At 43.7% G+C, this 22,229-nt stretch overlaps 1 protein-coding gene across 5 annotated transcripts in view; it reads left to right on the plus strand.

Moving 5' to 3' along the window:
• Positions 1-1,454: 1,454 nt before the first annotated feature.
• Positions 1,455-22,229, plus strand: part of LOC146813264 (uncharacterized) — a 127,592-nt gene continuing 106,817 nt past the window's right edge. For 3 of the 5 annotated variants that reach the window (XR_014966967.1, XM_085620110.1, XM_085620109.1), the window contains exon 1: positions 5,156-5,282. The gene's annotated coding sequence lies outside the window, so the exon portion shown is untranslated. Of the gene's footprint in view, positions 1,520-5,155; positions 5,283-22,229 lie in introns of those variants that run through there. The other 2 variants (XR_014966966.1, XM_085620108.1) reach the window with 1 other exon arrangement.

The raw sequence follows: 22,229 nt of genomic DNA on the forward strand, positions 1-22,229 counted from the left end.
CACTGAAAGAGCATGTCACAATCAAAGGCCGAGATGCTGTTATTGTGCACACTCGAGAACAAGTAAGAGTGAATGTGTTTTGTCTTACAACCAGAGGTACCTCGTGAGAGCATATGTGTGCCACAGTAAAGAGAACAACATAGTGATGGAGCTAGATTTTACACGCTCCTGCTCTTTGCACGCGGTCTGTGCTGATTTGTTGCTGCCCACCAATGAGCCAGCTTGGTCTATTCAAACACGTCAGTGTACGTCTGGTTGCATTTTTACTTGTTCTGAGACTCCTGCGGTTGGGTGGATCACCTGTGGCCACTAGGCAGGTGTGCACGCCCATTCTTGTCACTTTAATGTTTTCTGACTCTTCTGTTGTTGGGGCTGTGATTCTGCGCTTGGCGCATCTGGACATGTGTGATTTTCTCCCTGATACTGTGGCTGCTCTACCCTGATGGGGGGAATTTGATTTTGTTCCTCTACCCTAATGGCAGTGGGACATTTCTACATCCTTATGTAGGGGCATATGTACAAGGAAGTGACGGAACTTGGCGTTAGCCTTCCAGGATTAAGGCCACGCTACGCCACTTCTCAAACGCAGGGCTGCACCATATTTACAACAATATGGTGCAGCCCTGCGTTTCCCCCTGCTCTGGTGCTAAATTTAGCTACCTAACACCAATACAGAAACCCTTGCACTACAGTGCAAGGGTGCCTGTGTTATGGGGAATGATTGTTTATGTGCAGGAAGGTGTCCCTTCCTGCACACAGTGCTTAATTTCTGCTGGTGCTATCCGGTGCTTAGCACCGGCACATATTTCTCAGGGCCAGGTCTACACTCTATTCATTTAAGTTCACACAGGTCTTCCTGGTGAAAGCCGTAATGTATTTCAAATTGGATGTCTCATGCCTTATTATGAGGCACATTCTGCCTCTCTGGGGAGTGCTGGAAAGAAAATCGTAAAAAAATATTTTGCGCCGATTTGCATCACTTTTGTGACACAAACACAGTGTAAAATCTTAGTAAATCTCCCCCATGGTCTGTAGAAACTGGTATAAAACTTTATGACCTTGGGCTTAGGTGCATTAATCATTGAGTAACATGGAGCCAGGTGTCATTTATGGCAACAGAGCACTAACTGCACAATGATACTCTCAGGTCAAAAAAGAAGTTATAGCGATTGTTGCAAAAGTGATAAAAAAAAAAATACGAGCACACATAGGGAATCAATGTTTACTTTTAGCAATAGGTGTGCACTGCTATTCATTGCTATGTGCTTTATTCTTGTTTCTTGTAATAGGAGCAATTGGGTAATCTAATCAGCAACGGAGTTTTCTGAGAAGCACTTTGTCAGCAAGTCTGAAGAGGCCCGGTCAGGGTTGGATTTCCGATTAAATTTGCAGCCTGTTCCTGGAGGCGAGCCAGGAAAAGGAGGATAAAAAGCCATCAGCTATGATGGGACTCCATGGAACCAGAAACTTGTCTTTGTCTGCGCCACAGAGACCAGCACTGGTATTTAGAGGCCTTTTGGTAAGTTTCAGGAAATTGAGTTTATTTTTGGTATTTACCACATTTTCTTTGGGCTCAGTTCACAGAACTAACTGAAGACAAAATCCTAAACTTACTACTTTTGATATTCACAGAAGTTAGGATTTTGTCTTAAGTTTGTCTTAAGACAAACTTAAGACAGACTTAAGAAAGACTTAAGACAGACTTGAGACAAACTTAAGACAGACTTAAGACAGACTTCAGACAGACCTAAGACAGACTTAAGTTAGGATTTTGTCTTAAGTTTGTCTTAAGTCTGTCTTAAGTCTGTCTCAAGTTTGTCTTAAGACAAACTTAAGACAAAATCCTAACTCCTTTGAATACAGAAAGTAGTAAGTTTAGGATTTTGTCTTAAGTTAGTTCTGTGAATCGGCCCCTTTGTCTTTATTTTTATCCCAAAGCTAGCGTTACCAAATAATTCATGTTTTGCCCCATTGGGCTTAGGGACTCTATATGTAGGTGAGGAGAGGAGACTGCAGGTGAGGAGGAAATATGTGCTTTCCTGTTGCTTTAGAATCACAAATCCCAAGTTGCGACGTGTCAACCATCAAAGTGCTCCATAGAGCATCACTTTAAGTCATGTTGAAGTATACCACTTAATAATAGAATGCAAGGAATTACTGAACCCACAAAACACAGAACAAAATAGAGTTGTGAAGAGAATGTTCACTGAGATCAACCAATGTGAACTAGCAGTTGTTTGGTTTTCAGTGTGATGGTATAGTTGGACTCTAGGCTCCTGAGTCCTGAGTCCCATCTCCTGAGTTGCATCTCTTGAGTGCCATCTCTGATCTCTGATTCCTCAGGACCCTGCCAATGCTAAAGACACATACAAGATCAGAGTTAAATTCTTAGTAACTGGATAAGTTGGATCTGATTTCTTATGTCACTTATGGGTTCCAGCTCACCAATACAGAGCAAATCAGTTGGGCACTGGACGATGTAAACAAAAAAAGCAGAAGAGCAGTTTATGTGTTTCATCTTTGCTCTGGGTAGCCAGTACTCTCAACATTACCTCTATTCTTGCAAGCTGTACAATTCCTACACTTATGAAAGCCTACTGACGGTTGAAGCCTGGTGCTAGTGTCTCATGCATTGAGATGGCCAGGAGCTAATTTGTTCATTAAGTCCTTGCCTGTATGATATGTGATTGGTGCACATGGGGAATTTTCCTTGTTATGAAGTTATCAACTTTCGAATGTTTGGAAATAATTTTCCTGTGAGATCCTTGATTGGAAGTGGTATGATGAGGGCTGTTTCCCTGAAACTGGTGCCAGGATGCTTGTTTCCAGTCTGGGGAGGTCCTGGCTTGGCTGTTTGGGATGGACTGTTCCCATGAGGCAGCGGGTCAAGGCAAATTTGCATACGGCTGGGTCTGAACTAGGGTGGCGAAGTGAGCTAAAGAACAATGATGGATTCAACCCAGATCTGTGACAGGGAGTGAGTGTCTGAAAAATTTCCGTGTTCTGTCCATCATCTCTTTGTGTTTGCTTTGTTCGCCCTAGGTTGGTGGGGTATGCTCAGATGTGGATCCCTTGCGCACTTTGCCACTAGATTTAAGATGGCCTTGCTGATGAGGGGTGTTACCCCAAAACTGGTCCACGGATGCTTGTTTCTAGTCCAGGGAGGAGCTGGCTTGGCAGTTCAGGCTGGACTGTTCCCATAAGGAACAGGATCAATACTGATTTGCATATGGCTGGGTCTGAACTGAGGTGGCAAAGTGAGCTAAAGTACGATGATGGATTCAACCCAGATCTGTGACCCGAGGTGAGCATCTGAAATGTTTCAGCGCTCCGTCCATTATCTCCTTGTGTATGCTATGAATCTGATGCTCGTCAGTTACTTTGCTTTCCTTCTCACTTGGTCTTTCAATAGCAAGTGATTTGTGAATGGTGTGTTTAAGGATTCTGCTGGGGTACTTTCTAGCTGTACATCTCTGACACATAGCTCTATTTTCCTGTTGATATGACATTCTTGCTGCCTTTGGATCTGGTTCTGAGTAATCCCAATCAGGAATACTGGAAAATACAGACAATTTAAACACACATGCACTTGGCACAGCAAAGCAACAGATTTGGGCAGGCACAGCAAAGCAATAGAAGCTGGCAGGCACAACAAAGCAGCAGAGATGACACAGTTATGGTCAAACTGGTAATCATGGACCTGATTGTGAAAGTGGACAGTAAAGGGTGGCTTGGGTAGGTTGGCAGAATTGTGTTTCCTTATCTGCTGTGAAATCTAATAATTGTATCTGATATCAGTTGGGGTCCCACATTAACGTTGTGAGCAATTTATTCAACGTCATCAGCCATACTTGAATTTCTTACTGAACTCAAGAAAAACCCCCATAAAAGGTAATCTTAAGAAACAGACCCATTGACTGAGTGGCTGACAATTGTGCAATTGTGTAAACTGAGAGTGAGTGGCATTGTGTGTGACTGATTCACTATGAAAAATAGGACAACTGTGTTCCTCTAAAGGGGCATAATGTACTATACTTGTGTTGACCACAAAGTATATACGTTAGATCTAATGGAAGATTTTTAAATATATGGACGCTATACATTCTTAAGCACTCCTCTTATGCTATTGTAAATGGGGATTATGAGAGTGCTGGAGCAGAGACTGTTCTATCTCAATCGTCAGGTATAATCATTGAATAACACCCGCCATTGGGCGTAAGGACCATTATTAGTCAACAAGGAGCGATGATAAGGAGCAAACATTTACATCAATTACCATGAACAGGGAAATCCAATGGGGGCTTCACAGGAATCAACAAAGAGATTTGGAATGAGTTAGAAGGGTTTTATTAACAAATTAATTCAAATCAAATTATTTAATTTAAAAAGTATCAAAGTGCAGTCATTGTTACAGAACCAAATAATGCATAAGTAGGCATTTCAAGACAAGATAAAATTCCACATTCATAAGAATTACAAATAAGATAGAGAAAATGCCGCAGGTGTGTCCCATTAAGAAAAATCCCTATTCGAATTTAATAAAGATGGATATAAAGGGCATTTAATTTCAGGAAACAAGGGAAGCTGTCAGTTCAGAAACCTCAAATGAAGGATTCTTATGAGAGAAGAAGCATGCTTAGGCATGAAGCTTTAGCGCTCAAGCAGCGGAAATTAGCAAACCCTGAAAATGTATTCACAGTTCAAAGTCAGCAGGCATCTATACGATCTACCGCGTAAGTTCTGCTGCAAGGTCTCCGAAAAACTCTCCGCATCTAGTTCACTGGAGAAAAGGGCTCCTGGAAAAGAAGGGTCTCTCGCTGGGCAGGGCTCTGACTGATGTAAGCAGTAGCGGCTCCACCATAGGGGCGTGGGGGCGTCGCCTCACTGCTTTCTCGCAGTGCGATAAGGCAGAAACATAAAATGGTAAAACTACCATTTTATGTTTCTGCTTCTCCCATTGCGAGAAAGCAGAGGTGCCTGGTTGTGGGAGGGCGTGTGTGCCGGTCCCGCTCGAGGGCAGGGGGGGACTGACTGTTTGGTCGGCCCCAGGGCCAAACAAAGCAGTCATGCGCACTTCCCTTTTTCTCTATATAGCCTGCTGCATGCAGCCTACATAGAGAAAATGGCCCAGCTGGGGCGCTCTCCGCTGCGCCTCACTAATCACAACTCTGCCGTTGCAGCGTTGTGATTGGCTTAGATGAGCAGAAGGAGGGAGGCTGCCTACAACGCGCCAGGACTCCAGAGCGGCAGGAACTGAGGCGGTGGAACGGTCACGGAGAAAGGTAAGTTTTACTTTTTTTATTATATGTAGATTCCCCCCACCCCACCTGCCCGGGCCGCTTCATACTGAAGGCAGTGTCGCCGTCGGCCTTCTAAGGGCTGTCCTTGCTGTATGTATGCAATGCGCCCTGCTGTGTTACGATTGTGTGTCCAAATGCAAAGACAGAAATATGGATGTCTTAAAACGATCAAATCAACTGAATGTTATGATCTTAACGAAATGGCAGGATTATCTGGTCATGACGTAGTTTTCTGCCGACTGTTGCCACTGTTAGTTAATTGACCATACTTGCACACAACCACTGTCGTGCAATACTTTTTGTTTGGTTGTAGAGGGGCCTGATTCGCATATTAAAATATAGGTGCGTCGCAGTGCTATCTAAAGTGTTATCTAAAGCCGCTGCCCTGTGCATAGTTCGGGGCTGGTTATTTGTTTAAGCTTTCACATTGCCGTTAGGCAGAACAAAGGTTGGCTTTTCCAACAGTGCACGTTATAAAACAATAACCGATCAGATGAAAGGCAAGATGCGCCTTGCAATTTCTCCGAAAATACCCCTGACCTCCTTACAGTTGTCTCTGCAGTGTGTGCACAGACGGCTTAGAGCGCATATTTGGCAAATACTGTCTGTGTTGAGATCGGAGAGGGCCCTGCCTTCGGAGAGACTGCCGGCTAAGTTACTTCCTGCTCTCGGTCTCTTGTGAGGTCTGATCTGAGCAGGAACGCTTCACCATCGGAGGCCCCAAGAAATGATTGTGGCTGGGAATATCAAATACCAATTATTCGTGAGACAGAATATCATCAAAACAATATCGAGGACAGACTATCGAAATGTAAGTGCCTGAGGGCGGTTAACAGCACCTACATGAATCAACAAGGCTCGCAGCAGTAGAGTTGGGTACAGAAAATGTACAGAAACTTACCTTTCGTACTTTTCTCCCTCAATATTGTTGTGACTATATATTATCCCGTCCTCCACTGCGTGAAACAAGTCTGTCCTCTGAGTGGCTCGCAGCGCTCGCATCCCATGAACGCTGCTGCTTGGACTTTTAGCCATTGAGACACTGCTCTCCACAAAGGACACTTGAGTCCCTCTGCACTAAGCAGATCATTCCCAAGGTGAGAAATACAATCTTGTTGGTACCAGTTCATGAAATGTGTCCTATTGTTTGATATCCGAAATTCAAAGAGTCGCTTATTTCTTTACACAAGAAGCCCCCTTCTTGCTTCACGCGCCTCAACATTTGTCTCGGGCCCTGCGTGTTTGATCTCACCCACCACACAGCTTTTAGGTAAACGGACATCATTTCAATTGAATTTGTCTCCTTCGTGCTGGTTTTCATTATATTCCTTTGCAGATTTAATCTTGACTGTTATTTTGCTGTCGCTAGTTTGGACCGAAGTGTTTTACTGCTGAGCCACTTGTGTTAGACTCTGTTTGGAGTGGTGGGCAGCCTGGAAAGGTGGCCTGTCTGGAATCACTTGTGCACTGTGTGTGCCAGAGAGTAGCATCATGCACAGAAAAAACGCAGAGGATTGGTAGACATGTGCGGTGTGGTGTGTGGGGTGAGGTGCAGGCGCAGAACCGGTTTATGGCTCAGCAAAGTCAGAAATTAATCTAGCTGCCATAGAACCCGAGCACATAACCTGCTTGACAAGAAGCAACCTTATAATAACCCTTCTTTCCTTGTAATAAGAGTGTTAAAGTGGTTTATACAAAAATGAGATGAACAGAAACACGTTTTTGCTTATATAAACTGTGATTATGTAATTATGAAAGCGTGACTTTTTGTAACTGATAATTTAGTTTTAATACTGATTATTGTGGGAATGTAGAAAAATTGATTGCTTTTGTGATTGCAAAAAGAGAAGAAAATGGCACCAGGCACAGGTATGGAAAAAAGGATCAGTTGTGAGGTGTAGTGAGGCACAGAGGTAATGGGAGACAGGAGGGCTGAATGAATCAATACATGTGTGTAAGTAGGGATACAGGTAATAGCTGGGATATGCCATAGACCCCCGCTGAAAACCAAAATGCTGAGTCTCTCCAGCAGTGATGCAGTATTGTGCCGTAGAGTGGGTGACATCATCTTTGAGCCGCCTGTTTAAGTTGGTTTGGTCAAGGACACATACTGTGTGCAGTGCTTTGCCTGCTGTCTGGCTCTGGTGCCTTGTCATCAGACCTTAGAGTAGTTGACACCTTCCTGCTTTCTCAAATTTGCTTGAAAATGCACCTTGCCCACTCTTCTTTCAAATTTTTCTCGGGGGTAGAACCCCCGCCAAACCCCCCATGGGTGGTTCGGGCTCACTCGCTAGTCACGCTCGTCGCAGTGAAGTACTACAGTTGTTTTATGCCGCACCACTTTCAAATGTTACCAGCCGCCACTGGATGTAAGCATAACACACTACTATAACTCAATCAAAACACTAATGGCAACACATCTAGCATTCCCATCAACTAATCATTCTCCAGAAAGAAAGAAAGAAAAAACATCTCATGCAAAACAGCACTTTAAATGCTAATACAGGCCTCTTTGCACTAACATGTGAAGTCAGCATTTAAAATGGCATCAACAGTTAGGCAAACATGTGTGTGCTTGAATGCCTATGATTACCTATCACAATATTTTGTCTTTATGGTGCATGTTTTATTCAGCATTGAAATTAGCACTTATCAGTTAAAGGCCTTTGATTTGCAAAATTACGACATTTGCTCTATCAAGAGTTTAAGTGGCATGTTACCTTTAGCCTATACTCTTTACCCTGCATTGCCTTTACCCCACAGTCTTTACTTCACAGGTAAGCAGAAGCTGGTATGTACATTTAAGTGCAGGTAGGGGAAAAGGGAGATAAGTGCGGTTTTAGGGCTACATGGTAGGTATAGGTAAAGGGAGATAAGGGTGATTTTTCATATACTCATGCACACACACTCCTAAGCACAAACATTCTCCCTCACACACACACACGCACACACGCAGTCACACAAACAGTCACATATAATCATATAGATAAACTCCAGAACTGAGACTGCGCCCATGGGCGGACTCTGTCCACCCCTCTATAACATGTTGCCTGTTGTGAGACAGCGAGGCATAGAAGCGAGCACAACAAATGCAGCTGACACAGGTGACTGATGCACAACATGCCCGACTGCTGTGCAGTAAAACACTTGGGTATTTCCAAAGTCCTATTGAAATGGGACTGCAATGAGTCTCTGAGGGGGGAATCCAGGTAACGGGCATCCAAAGTCATGTGTAAGAGGGTCACAGTAAAGGTCCAGGACTACTTTGCAGCTACACACCTTCATTTACTCATATTTATCAGTATCTGTTATTGAATACTCATTTGATCTTGGGACTTTGGCTGTGGTCGAGTGTCTTGTGTAGTCTGTGTGTTTGTCTGTGTACGTGTGCATGTGTTTTAATCCCGCACCCAGTTGTTTCAACAAATGTTCTGGCTGTGAGTGACAAATGAGGTGTCACCTGGGTGCTGTTTAGTGTCATCTTTTCAACACATCTTGGGTGTCAGTGCAAACTTTCAGTTTTGTGAGTACATGTGTGTTAACTCCCAACCATCCCTGTGTGACTTATCGTCGGTGAAGGTGGTTCCTCTTGTTATTGGGAATGGAGCTCTTTGAGAGGAGCATGCTGTCATGGACAGACCTAGGACAGCATATAGAGCAATGATTAAATAGTAATTTAGCATCACTGGTCCTCTGCACATGTAAGAGTGTATCCTACTCCTCTTGCACAATACACACACTTTGCCCTTGGGCAAAATAGGATGTGTGGACAGTCTACAGCACCAAGGACATCACATGTGAATGGAATGGCTTAGAAATACCCTTTTATGACATTTTCAAAGTGAATGTTGTTGCCTGCATGCATCAGTAGGTCATTCATCGCTTCAGAGAGGATTTGTGAAACACTGTGTGTGAAGTCTTGCTTCCAAATGCGTCACTGTGTGGGTGAGAGCAGTGCAGGATGTGAAGCAGATTGAAGGCTAGCTATTTTGACTGCTGTCTTGCAACTGTTGTAAGGCTCTTGTAAATGTCTATGGCTGCCAGTATTCCCAATAACCGAGCAAATTGCCCTCAGTATCTATGAGTGTCCTCATTTTCAGTGGATTCTAATTTGTAGGGTGCCCCCTCTCAGGCCTAGCAGCTGTAACATGTCCTTCCTCTATGTCTATGTCTTTGGCATGAGGATCAACAGGGACTATCTTTCAGCCCCAGAAGGGTGTATGCTGCTGGTAGATCCATGGTGGTATGGGTGTCCAAGGTCATTGTAATATTTTTATAATTTTCCTAAATGAGCAACCACCACCAGCTATTGGGAGATACATTAATGTGACCCCTCAGCAACCCAATGTCCAGAATAAAAATACATGAGTACAGTAGCGTTTCTTTGTGCTTCGTCTTTTTATTTTACTTCTTCTTCTTTACACTGCATTAGATGTTCTCAATACATTCTGTAGTCACTCTGGTAACTCTAGTAGCCAGCTATTGGGAGATGTTTTACGTCTGTTCAAATGTAGTTCACATGTTCCTTCAGAGGGTCCACTGACTTTATGAGTTGCCTCACTCTGTACATGATGGCATTTTCCTGATCACATGCACAGCAGCCTGAGAAGAAGTGCCCTTCAGTGCCAGGGCTGGTGTTTGGGGGCCGCTGGCTCTGGGTCAGCTATTTATTTTTTACAATTTTTAATATGTTTGCCAAGTTGTTTTTCATATTGCATGTGTCTGCAAAACCATTGTAGTAGTGGATAGTGGTGGATGAAAGAGGTATGAGGTGGAATCAAGACTTCACAGCCTTGGTATTCTGCACCCACAGCTTTCAGCAGTTACTGGGAAATGCTTCCGCCCAGCCTTATTACGGTCTACTTCCACATCAGAAAGTGCCAGACATGATGGACAAGGAGTTCACATCCATCTTTAAATGTCAGCGGTGGCCCTACCTCCTTATGAGGGGCTCACCATAACCTGGAACATCCACACGTTGGGCCGCATCATGGAGGGCTGAGCTGGCTGAGTGCAGAGCTGAGCCCCTGTTTTTAGTTCTGGCCTTTGAGACAGTTTTACCTCCCTAGCCAGAATATTGTTTTTAAAAAAAGTCCATAATACACATACATAGAGGGGCTTTTAATTAGGTACTTCATCCATTGGTCAGTTAAATTGTCAATCACATTTTGCTCTCGCCTACCACAGGATACAGCATTGGACAGTGTGGCAGACCACTAAAGCTCCTTTCATTTTAAGCAACTGCACAAAACCTGTGCACTCTGTTCACATCTATCTAAAAGTAGTCCGCTTCTTTTCCGTGACAAGCCTAGTTCAAAGTATATTTTATTTGATGTATTATATTAACTTATAGACGTCCATTTACAAGGAATTTTATTTTTTGCTTTCTTTTAAAGTTGTTATTATTAATTGTTTATGTGATAGAATATTTTTTTTAAAAAAGGTCCATAATACACATACATAGAGGGGCTTTTAATTAGGTACTTCATCCATTGGTCAGTTAAATTGTCAATCACATTTTGCTCTCGCCTACCACAGGCTACAGCATTGGACAGTGTGGCAGACCACTAAAGCTCATTTCATTTTAAGCAACTGCACAAAACCTGTGCACTCTGTTCACATCTATCTAAAAGTAGTCCCCTTCTTTTCCGTGACAAGCCTAGTTCAAAGTATATTTTATTTGATGTATTATATTAACTTATAGACGTCCATTTACAAGGAATTTTATTTTTTGCTTTCTTTTAAAGTTGTTATTATTAATTGTTTATGTGATAGAATATTGTTTTTAAAAAAAGTCCATAATACACATACATAGAGGGGCTTTTAATTAGGTACTTCATCCATTGGTCAGTTAAATTGTCAATCACATTTTGCTCTCACCTACCACAGGATACAGCATTGGACAGTGTGGCAGACTACTAAAGCTCCTTTCATTTTAAGCAACTGCACAAAACCTGTGCACTCTGTTCACATCTATCTAAAAGTAGTCCCCTTCTTTTCCGTGACAAGCCTAGTTCAAAGTATATTTTATTTGATGTATTATATTAACTTATAGACGTCCATTTACAAGGAATTTTATTTTTTGCTTTCTTTTAAAGTTGTTATTATTAATTGTTTATGTGACATTCTAATACTGTAGCTGCGAGTGGTTGGTTATTTGGTGATAACATCTTAACTCCTTAACAAATCATATTGACAAAATGCATGGCACAACTATAAAAGTTTGATATTTAATAAACATCACTAGTAAAACAGTCATTTTTGTGAATAATTGTTCATTTTAATTTGTTTGTTGCAAACAGATGTCTGCCACATTAGGTAGTGGCATATATTTTTTCATTTTTTTTGTGCAAAATATGCTTGCAATAAAAAATCTAATCATCTCACCAGCATGCCAAGGCAGACCTATTAGTTGTGCCAATGCTTGTTTTGTATCTGAAGTGTCTAAAGGCAATACGTAAAAGTCGTAATATCTCTGTATTAACGCATGAAATATGGATAGCTCAAGTCAGAAACACTGAGCTGGGATTACCTCTCTCTGTCCCTGCCCGGGGCTGTTTGAAGTTTGTGCCTTGCTGTCATAGTTATATGTATGAACTCGAGACACCGCAATTGCAAATAAAAAATACTAAAGTGTGGTTTACCGCCGAGCCAGCGCAGGTTTTCATCATAGGACCCCAGAAGACAAAGACAAGGTATGAGTCTGTTTGCTGCGCAAATTGGCCCTTCTGCCTCACTCAACCTCATTTTTATAATAAACACACATTTCAACAACTTTGTGATATAAATACAAACAGTTGTTTCCCAAATCATCCCATACACAGGGCAGCTACACTCATAGACGTGAGTGTAAGACCGACGCAGGGGACAAGCACTGGAGAAATGCCAGACTGATCTGACTGGCTCCACACGAAAGAAAACAGGGCTAGATGTAGGATCCACACCCCTCTGACTGACTCCGCACGAAAGAAAACAGGGCTAGATGTAGGATCCACACCCCTCTGACTGGCTCTGCACGAAAGAAAACAGGGCTAGATGTAGGATCCATACCCATCTGACTGGCTCTGCACAAAAGAAAACAGGGCAAGATGTTTGATCCACACCCCTCTGACTGGCTTTGCACAAAAGAAAACAGGGCTAGATGTAGGATCCACACCCCTCTGACTGGCTCCGCACGAAAGAAAACAGGGCTAGATGTAGAATCCACATCCCTCTGACTGGCTCTGCACAAAAGAAAACAGGGCTATATGTAGGATCCACACCCCTCTGACTGGCTCCACACGAAAGAAAACAGGGCTAGATGTAGGATCCACACCCCTCTGACTGGCTCCACAGGAAAGAAAATAGGGCTAGATGTAGGATCCCGTTTAGCGGATGAAAAGCCTGTGACTTTCTAAATCACAGGATTTGCAACCGCTAAATGGCTTTCTTAGCTGTGCTAGACCCATTTATCCAAACCGTCCACAGGTTACCAAATCGCACAATACGTTTAGATGGGCACAATCAAGCATTATTTGGAAGGGGTTTGTCTAGGGTGTTTGCTATAAACAGGAATTTGTTATGTTCTATTTCAATAGTTGGGCCCTTATTTATGGGGATTTGGCGTAGGACAGTGCAGCGAGTCTGCTCTATGCTAAAGTAAAAGGGCAGGATGAGCCTTATTTATGCAGTAAAGTGCATCCCTGTCCTTTCTCCCTGTGGTGGTGCTGTTCCGGCTGCTAGTGCTAACGTAGGCACTCTTGCACTATGGTGCAAGGGTGCATGGGTTGTTGTCAAGATCGTTTGCCTCTTCCTGTACAAAAGCAATCCTAAGAGGTGATTTCCTCTTTTTATGCATGCTGCAGAACGAAAGAGGCAAAAGCAAGGAGAATTAAAGAACTGTCTCCTCGTTATGCATCACCTTGGGAGGCTTAAGGATGTGGTGTCTCCCCAGTTTTACACGATCTTGTAAATCTAGCACCAAAATCTATGGGTGCTGCATGGGAAAACCCACCACAATGCAAATGGAACTCCTCCCAAGCTCAGAGTAAGGCAACACTGTCTTGCTTTACTCTATATCTATGGGCCCATCCAAAGTGACTTTGCATGGCTTCATAGATATGATTTAGTAATCTGTTCTTCTAGGGTGTCACAAAAAGTGATGCTTCGTGGTGCAGGGTCCTCGCAAATATGCCTCTTGGTGACTAAACTCTGGTGGCAATAAATTAAAAAGTTAGAGAGATGAAAAGATAGAGACTCCATAGTTGGGGTGATAACACATTCACAAAAAGCTAAGGGGTCCTCTTCAGACCCCTTTCCTTTTGAGACTCTAAAAAAACTCTCAACTCTCAAACAAAGTTACGGAAAAAAATCTTTTCTTTTTAAATGCAGCTCCATTTCCCATGAAGGCATTCAATTGTGATGAGTCACAATTTCAAAGACATCTATGTGTTTGTGAAACAGGAAAGCAATATAGAGTTTAGAAACAGTAGCTATTTGCAATCTGCGAAATTGTGGGTACCCATAATAGCATGTGAGTTATAAGACATTTTTCAAAGTAACTTCTTTTTTACACAAAGTCTTACATTGAGAAGGCAGTAACGCATCAAAAGTCAATAGGTAATAACAGTTACTCTACAATTCTGTGTTCCTCTAAGTCTCCCAATAAAAATGGTACCTCACTTGTGTGGGTAGGCCTAGTGCCCACGACAGGAAATGGCCCAAAATGCAACATGGACACACCACATTTTTACAGTGAAAACTGACCCTTTTTTGGAAAAGTGCCTAGCTGTGGATTTTGAACCCTAGCTCCGCCGGCACCAAGGGAAACCTAGAAAACCTATACATTTTTGAAAACTAGACACCCAGGGGAATCCAGGAGGGGGTGACATGTCTGGCTCCCACCAGGTTCTATTACCAAGAATCCCTTGAAAACCTCAAACTTTGTAAAAAAAAAAACACATATTCCTCACATTTCTGTGATGGAAAGTTCTGGAATCTGCTTGGGTCCACAAACTTCCAGCCACCCAGCATTCTCCAAAGTCCGCCGATACAAATGGTACCTCATTCGTTTGGTGGGTCAAGAACCCGCGCCAGGAAAGGGCCCAAAACATTATTGTGGAGACTCAAAATTACCTATTACAAAACGGCCTAGTTTTGCAAGGGGGGAGGCACCTGGGTTTTTTGCCCCAAGCTCAGCATCCATCTAGGGAACCCTACCAAATCCACACATTTCTGAAAACCAGAGAGTGTTGTTTTTCAAGGGGGTCACCTGTCACTGGTCTCGGGTTCAGTGGTCAACTAGGGAAACCTACCAACCCCACACATTTCTGTAAACTAGACACCCTGGGGAGTCCAGGGAGGTTTGACTCATGTGGATCATCTAATGTTTTCCTACCCAGAATCCCCTGCAAAGCTAAACATTTTTACTTTTCTCTCTGGGAAAGTTGTAGGGTCACTGGGCTGACACAAACATCCTACAACCCACCATTCCCCCAGGTCTCGCGATAAATATGGTACCTCACTTGTGTGGGTGAGTCAAGTATCCGTGACATACAAGGACCCAAAATGGATTGTGGAGACATCAAAATTACTATCACAAAATGACCTGGTTTTGCAAAGGGGGTCAGCTGGGTTTTTGGCTCCGCGCTCGGCAGCCATCTAGGGAAACCTACCAAACCCACACATTTCTGAAAACTAGACACCCTGGGTAGTCCAGGGAGGAATATCTCGCGTGGATCACCTAAAGTTTTCATACCGAAAATCCCCTTCAACCTCAAACTTACCTGAAGAAATCACTTTTTCCACACAGTTTTGCGTGGGATGACTGTGCCGCAGAAATGTCCTACCACATAGCATCCCCTTGGTCTCCAGAATAAAATGATACCTCAAAATGAACAATTTCTTAAGTACACATACATACTGGTTGGAGTTGGCACGAGGGTGAGTGAAGGTTCAGAGCATAAAATTCTGTAAACAAGAGATTTTACAAAAAGGAAATGCACAGTTAATAAATAAAATGTTAAAAATCTGAACCAATGACTCACAGCTCGTGAGCTGTAAAGCCACGGCAAGGCACCAACCTCTTTACAGGCAATCCACACAACTTTCATACATGACACACAAGACCATTCACACCGCCAGCCGTGGGCCCAGCACATTACAACAATCACAGCAACAGACAGTGCCATTCAAGGGTCCATCACTTTTATACGCCCACATGACTGACACAGCAATCACACCGCCTGGTGTTTGACATAGTGTGTTCAGTGGCGTTTGGCTAGAAGTGTGTGTAATGACCAGCAGCAAGTCACAACTCACACACTGTCAGCCAAATGGCAGCCCAGGCACAACGCCAGTCCATGCACACCACCAGGCAAGCACCATCCCACCCACACCACCAGCTAAGTGCCAGCCCATGCGCACCACCAGCCAAATGCCAGCTCAAGCATACCGCTAGATAAAGATAACACAAACCAAATGAAACTAGACACAAAACTATAACTACAAACACAACAGCGGTAACTGAAGACATCGTTCTAATGCCAACCGTGAAACTGAACAACAAATATAAAACCATACAGACCAGGCACTACACTGTTAGACTCACGGTTGCTCCCAAAATCTCTTTTGAGTGTGATACAATCTGAAACATATGGGCACACACTGCCCAGGATTAGAAGGACAATCAGCACAGTGCATACGACTCTCCTTCCTCAGACCTCTTCGCAAACATACTCTAAATCTCTTACTGGGATTATTTTTTGGGACGTGGCAGGAATTTAATTCGAGAATGTGGAAATCTTTCAATCTAGCCACATCCTGTACCACTCCAACTATAGGAACACTTGCCTGTTCCACTACAACAAGGCTGCCTATCACAGACTCCTGAAACGGAACAAAAGCCATCTTTGACGTTGGAGAACACTCCTTGAACAAAAGCATTAATAGTGCTAAATTGAAAAATGGGTGGCCAACTTCTTATACCAAATGTAAGCCTTACGAGTAGCAGTGTAAGGTTCTAACCTCTGATCTACTCTATTGACACCACCCAGGTGCTTATTGTAGTCTACAATGCACATAGGTTGGCGCACTTGAGCAACCTGACCCCAAACAGCCACCGGTGAAGTTCTTTCATCATGGATGATAGTCAACATGTACACATTAACAGTGGGTGAATAACTCTGCCCCGCCTGCGGAGTGTGCAGAGTTTTACCTACTCCACTTTCTGCGGAGAACACGGAGTAGGCAAAACTTTGCACACTCTACGGCAGAGCGGAGTTGGCCGGCCCCCCGCCTCCACCCCTATTAAAAATTAATTTTAAAAAAGCCCATTAAAGTAAAGGAAAAAGACTTACCTTCAACTGTGGCATACCCGGTATGCCGTCCTCCTCTTCTTTGCATCTAAGGTTGATCTGCGCATATGCGCGCGCCTTCCTTGCAAGAAATGTGCATGTGCTGGAGTGCGCGCATGCACAGATCACCCTGAGACTCAAGCAAGAGGAGGAAGGCAGCCCGGGGATACCGCAGTGAAGATAAATCTTTTTCCTTTACTTTAATGTGCTTTTTTAATTAATTTTTATTATGGCGTGTGGAGGCGGGTGGCGGAGCGGAGTGGAGTTCCATGGAGTTTGTCCTCAACTCCGTGGACCTCAGCATAGTGCCGCTCCACTAGCTCTGGCCAGGGTTAGTACATATCCCTCCTGCCTACAATTTTCACAGCTAGCAGTTCATCACTACGCAATGCACTGCACTGTCCCCTCTGCAGCTTTTTGCAAAGCTCTTCTGGGTAACATTTACAGTTAGAGTGGACTGTGCCACAAGCAAGAGTGTCCACTTTGAACAATTCCTTAAACAATTGCACAGCAGTGTAGAAGATATCGAGTTACAAAAGGTTACCTTTGTTAAAAAGTCCTCTAGCAAGTTCCCACACAATTTTCTCTGAAACTCCTAAAGTGGAGGGACAACCAGGGAGGACAATAGTGGAATCCCTACCAGTGTACACCTGGAAATAATAGACATATCCTGTCCGACTCTCAAACAACATATACATCTGAATTCTATAATGTGCCCTCTAGCTAGGAATGTACTGTCTAAAATCCAAATGACCCTTGAACAGGACCAAAGACTCATCAACAGCTATTTGTTCCCTGGAGTATAGATCTCTGAAAATCGATCTACAGAGTAATCAAGGACAGGCAGAATCTTAAAAAGACAGTCACAGTCAGGGTGATCTCGTGGCAACGCCGAAGCATTATCAACAAAATGCAGCATTTGAAGCACAAGTAAATATCGATCACGACTCATAATTGCAGTAAATATGGCCATTGCAATCAATGGACTGGTAGACCAATATGAAGCCATGGACGGCTTTTTATCAATCCCATCAAAAAAGTAAACCCCAAAAACCTATTCATCTCATCCAGATTTGTGGGCGTCCATCAGGTAGCTCTAGAGTGGGGCCTAAGTATGTCACTGTTGTCCCTCAACTACTGTTCAGCATAAAAATTAGTCTGCTCAGCAATCTCAGCCAAAAATACATCATCCATAAACAAGAGAAACAAATACATAGGCAAAAAATGTTCACAATTCACACTGCACCCGGCATCTCCACTAAAGGCATGTAACATCGGCTGCATCATGTTTGGATCAACCCAGAGACCAGCACTTCAAATGGGAAGCCTTGCAACCCCAGGCTGCAATCCAGGTGCCTCTTGCTGCACCATCAACACATCAGTGTCCTCCTCTAAAACAGGCCCTTCATCCGCACTGAGAGTAGCTTCATCCTCATTGAGAGTAGCTTTATCATCAGATGATTCCTCGTGGATATTAAACTCACTGCCAGAATCTTGCACTCCCTCCTCTCCATCAGACGCACTGTCAGTCTCATATTCATGGTCAGAGGAAGATTCAAAAAGCATACCAAATACCTGTTGAGCAGTAATTCTGCCGCTATCCATAATCCTTACTAACAAAGGTAACTTGTCAAACAAGTCAACAACAACAAACTTTGTAAAATAAGTAATAAACAAAATGTGGCTTTATCACAAAGACCTATATGCTTCAAAACTATACCGCTAACTTGTCAGAAGCAGCTATACTCACCACCACCTACTCTGCACAGACACAGTAAGGGCCAACAATATCCCACAAAAAAAAGAAAAGAAAATGACACATAAAACAACGCAAAAGACTAGGCTTGGGAGTAGCTCACAGAGTTTTGCTACGTGGAACTTCGCGAAGTTACAAAAAACTCCACGAAGTTCCGCAAGTGGTGGAGTACAGTGCGAACTGCAGTTTGTGCTGGTATTCCTGCAGCCGGGTAGAAATTCTACACGAGCGGCAGCTCGCGATCGTGAACGGTAAGTTTGTGAGCGCGAGCTGCCGCTCGTGTACAATTTCTAACTGCTCACGATCGCGAGCGGGGAAAAAACGCTGCTGTACATTGTGAGGCGGAGTTTTCTGCAGTATGCGAGCTCAGCAGAGTGTGGAGTGCAGAAAACTCTGCAAACTCTGCGAACGGAGCGAAGTTCACCGCCCAGGCCTACAAAAGGCATTGCAAAGAATTTCACGCTCAAAACACAAACTAAATATGCTGCTTTTATGAAACCACTTGCAAAAAATTCACTCATGCATGACAATAATACTCATTTGGAGTAAACACAACAAAAAGTGTTTTTCCTACCAAATAAATGCAACTACGCAAAACTGCGGATCAACCACTGATGAAACCACAAACAAGAACCAAACGCTTTGCACTAGAATAAAAAGGAGAACTAAAACATTACAATCACATATGCAAATAATGAACCAGTCTACACACAATCCACCAGCCAAGCTGGGGGGTACGTGGCCTAAAAGCACAAGACCGATCTGCCCCCAAGTGGGGCAGAAACAGCCAAAATATTCACCTCGGTAAAAGGTGAGTGGTCCTTGCCCAAGGGGCTGCTCCTCAACAACATAATAAAAAACAGCTGTCTAGTGACTTCTGCCCACCTTGGGGACAGATGGATCTGAAAACATATGGCCTATCTGCCCCCAAAGAGCTGCTCTCAAAACAACGCAAAAACAATCCCTGGTGTCTAATGGCTTCTGGGACTAAAAACATAATGCTGACCTGCCCCCAAAGGGGGCAGAGACATGCAGAATATTCATCCCCATTAAGGGGAGCGACCCTTGCCCAGGGGGCGATTCTACCCACAAATATTTCTATAAAAAAATCCCTGGTGGCCTAGTGGGCCATCTAAACATTTTTTGGGCCGTCAGACTCCCCCAGGGGGAAAGAAATGGCCACACAAAATGCCCCCCAAAGGGGAGTGACCCTTGCCCAAGGGGTCGCTCCACGCATGCATTAAATATATAGAAAAACAAATTAAGCAAAAAAAATCCATGGTGGTCTAGTGGGCCATCTAAAATCACATTGGGCCAAGCTACCCCCCAGGGGGGCAGAAACAGCCAAACAAAATGTCCCCCAAAGGAGAGTGACCCTTGCCCAAGGGGACGCTCTCTGCATGCATTACAAACAATAAAAAAACTAACTAAAACAAAAAAAATCCCTGCTATCTAGTGGGCATTCCTGCCGCACTATCACGCAATCGTGCATCAGGAATGCTCAAAGAGGCATCAGAGGAAAGGAAAACCCTCTCCTTTCCCCCGATGCCTCTTTGATTTCAAAATCCCCCCTCCCCGAGAAGAAACGCACCGCATCTGTCCTGGACGTGCGGGAAGCAAATGGCTTCCAGCGCCCTCAGTTTCATTTAATGATGCCAGCGCACAATGCACAACGGACATGCAGTTGGCATTCCAAAAGTGCGCATAAAAAGTCAAGCACGTCTGAGCCCGTCCACACCTGGCTGTAGCCAAGAGCCAGGACCCCTGCTCCTTCTACTACAGATAAGAGGTACTTGATTAGAATTACCTATTCTACTGAGAAGCTAATCTGTATAGGTAACCAAGTTGAGGATTCTACCCTCAAGGGCACCAGTTGCAGAGGTAGATTTCGATCTCACCTAGAAGGACCTGTAGCCTGTCTAAAATGACATTTTCAAAGTCTCAAGGTCGACCGGTAAGACAGGCACACTCCCAGTTTACCAAAAGACAACCTAAATATCATAACCTCGAATACCTCCTGTGACCTACCCAATTCTGCCCCCTTATAACCTCTCTCTCTCTCTGTCCTCTCTGGTCTGCAAGGGATTTTTATGCAAAGTAAGATCACTACCTAAACACACTATTGAATTTTAGGACTTGCTTTCTTCAATAGTACATAAAATTGGATTTCTAACGGAGACATGGTCGTATTCTAGTACAGACTCCTTCCATTGCGTTAGGTCTCCTGGTTAATTATTGCATGCTGAGATTGGACAGGGAAGGTAGGACAGGCGGTGAAATCCCTATAATTTTTAAAGACACATCAAAAGTCTCGCTTATTGAGACCCTTTCGGAGGACTGAGCTGAGATATGTGTTTTCAAGGTTGAGTTCTCCCATCACAAGTGTTGTAGAGGTACTCTTGTTTACTGCCCCCCTGGACCCGAAGGAGATTTTAGTCTTCAGCTTACTGAACTCATTGCCACTCATGTTTTAACTTCCAAACACTCCTACTGGGCGATGTTAATGTCCATGGGGAAGATCCCTTAAATACAGAATATATGCAACTCCTCTCTGACCTTTCCATGCTCGCCTCAAGCAGATAGTCGAAGGAGCTATGCATATCATGGGCCACATCCTTGAACTAATTCTTACTAATTTTCCAACCTTGTCTTGTGAGCCCCGTTGTCCACTCCTATGGACTGATCATTCCCTAGTCAGTTTTCAGGTCACCACAACAAATGTGAAAGAACACCCCAAAAAGCTAAGCAAAACCTTAGAGACACTGGCACAAAGTCACCCCGGACTTCAATTTTATGGCTACGATGGAGGATCGAGATGTGGAGAAAGACCCACCCTTTAGCTAGACATGGTACACATGCTCCATGGTACACATCAGAATTGCGCTGTGGTAAAGCTCTGGTTAAAAAGCTACAGAAACATTGGCATCAGTCCTATAACCCCAGGGATAAAGAAGCTTAAAAAGTAACTTTAGCGATGTATCATCGTAACAATAATAAAAGCTGCGTAAGTCACACATTGCACTTCAACTCAGCTAACTCCTCTAAAGGGTTATACAAAGTTCTCAACACTTTTTTAAACCCTCATTCCTGTTCATCTGACACCCAACTTTCTCAAGCTCTGTGTGATTCTATTGCGATTCACTTTGAAGTAAAAGTTAACGTGATTTATAACAACCTCCACAGAACTGTGGATCAAAGGTGTCTAGAGTCCTATATCAGCCTGCATATTGCCAATCGTACTTGCACCCTAGGCAACTTCAAACCTCTGAGGCCAGGCTTCACTTGTAAAGCACTGAAAGCTGTCAAATCAGGGTCTCCCACGGACATCGTCCCTGCCAGGGTCTCAGCAGCTCTCTCCAATCAGCTTGTCCCGCCCATCTTCTCCTTACGATCAGCTCTGGAAAACTTCCACTAGCCTGGAAAGCCGCTCAGGTCATACCTACCTGCAAGAAGGCTAATCTTCCTGCTACAGACCTGTCCAATTATCGTCCAATTTTGCTGCTTCCCGTATTGAGTAAGCTGCTTCAAGGGCAAATAAACAACTAACTTATGGAGTTCATAGAATCTAATATGATTCTGGACCCTCCCAATCCAGGTTCAGACCTGTGCACTGCACAGAAACTGCACTTATTGCAGTTACAGACCACATTAGATGCTTTCCAGATAAGAATAAGTAATCTTTGCTTGTGCTGCTTGAGTTGTCTGCAGCCTTTGACACTGTGTCTCACCATAGATTACTTTTGAGGCTGCAGACTATTGAAATCCATGGAATGGCTCTCACAGAACCTGCATCCTTTTAAATAACGCACCATAGACCTTGACAAGGGGGTGCTCCAGGGC

This window comes from Triturus cristatus, chromosome 7, assembly GCF_964204655.1.
Source record: "Triturus cristatus chromosome 7, aTriCri1.1, whole genome shotgun sequence".
Classification (NCBI taxonomy): Eukaryota; Metazoa; Chordata; class Amphibia; order Caudata; family Salamandridae; genus Triturus; species Triturus cristatus.